The sequence below is a fragment of the Arachis ipaensis genome, chromosome B3, assembly GCF_059453495.1.
Source record: "Arachis ipaensis isolate K30076 ecotype BB chromosome B3, ASM5945349v1, whole genome shotgun sequence".
Lineage (NCBI taxonomy): Eukaryota > Viridiplantae > Streptophyta > Magnoliopsida > Fabales > Fabaceae > Arachis > Arachis ipaensis.
In genome coordinates, this window is record NC_142438.1 from 95,564,296 (window position 1) to 95,565,775 (window position 1,480).

Sequence of the window (1,480 nt, forward strand, 5' to 3'; positions counted from 1 at the left end):
CTCTCTGTCTTTTGCTGAGTGGATGATGGAAAAGGCTTGCTATTGCTAAACTTGTTTCTTTCACCATTATTAAAGCCTTGTTGAGGCTTTTGATCCTTCCATGAGAGATTTGGATAATTTCTCCATGAGGGATTATAGGTGTTTCCATAGGGTTCACCCATGTAATTCACCTCTTCTATTACAGGGTTCTCAGGATCATAAGCTTCTTCTTCAGAAGATGCCTCTTGAGTACTTTTGGATGTAGCTTGCATTCCATTCAGACTCTGAGAAATCATATTGACTTGCTGAGTCAATATTTTATTCTGAGCCAATATGGCATTCAGAGTATCAATTTCAAGAACTCCCTTCTTCTGAGGCGTCCCATTACTCACAGGATTCCTCTCAGAAGTGTACATGAACTGGTTATTAGCAACCATGTCAATGAGTTCTTGAGCTTCTGCAGGTATTTTCTTTAGGTGAATGGATCCACCTGCAGAAGTATCCAATGACATCTTAGCTAATTCAGACAGACCATCATAGAATATATCCAGGATGGTCCATTCTAAAAGCATGTCAGAAGGACACTTTTTGGTCAGTTGCTTATATCTCTCCCAAGCTTCATAGAGGGATTCACCTTCTTTCTGTCTGAAGGTTTGAACATCCACTCTAAGCTTGCTCAGCTTTTGAGGAGGAAAGAACTTGGCTAAGAAAGCCGTGACCAGCTTATCCCAAGAGTTCAGGCTATCTTTGGGTTGAGAGTCCAACCACACTCTAGCTCTGTCTCTTACAGCAAACGGGAAAAGCGTAAGCCTGTAGACCTCGGGATCAACCCCATTGGTCTTAACAGTATCACAGATCTGCAAGAATTCAGTTAAGAACTGAAAAGGATCTTTAGATGGAAGTCCATGAAACTTGCAGTTCTGCTGCATCAGAGAAACTAATTGAGGTTTCAGCTCAAAGTTGTTTGCTCCAATGGCAGGGATGGAGATGCTTCTTCCATGTAAATTGGAATTAGGTGCAGTAAAATCACCAAGCTTCCTCCTTGCATTATTATTATTTTCAGCTGCCATCTCCTCTTCCTGTTCGAAAATTCCTGTAAGGTTGTCTCTGGATTGTTATATTTTAGCTTCTCTTAGTTTCCTTTTTAGAGTCCTTTCAGGTTCAGGATCAGCTTCAACAAGAATGTTCTTGTCCTTGCTTCTGCTCATATGAAAAAGAAGGGAACAGAAAATAATAATAGGGATCCTTTTTACCACAGTATAGAGGTTCCCTTGTGTGAGTAGAAGAAGAAAAGAATATAATGTAAAGAAGAGAAGAGGAAAAACTCGAACACAGAGAGGGAGGTGGTGTTCGAATTTTTGGATGGAAGAGAAGTGTTAGTAGATGAATAAATAAATAGAAGGAGATGAGAGAGAGAATTTTGAAATTTAATTAAAATAAAAATTAAATTTGAAAGTTAGATTTCGAAAATAAATTTTAAAAAGGGGTTGATGATTTTCGA

At 38.9% G+C, this 1,480-nt stretch overlaps 1 non-coding gene across 1 annotated transcript; it reads left to right on the plus strand.

The window, feature by feature from the left end:
- Positions 1-545: 545 nt before the first annotated feature.
- On the plus strand, positions 546-653 carry LOC148571654 (small nucleolar RNA R71). The gene has a single exon (XR_015908362.1). It is a non-coding gene; the product is annotated as a small nucleolar RNA R71 (small nucleolar RNA).
- The last annotated feature ends 827 nt before the right edge of the window (positions 654-1,480 follow it).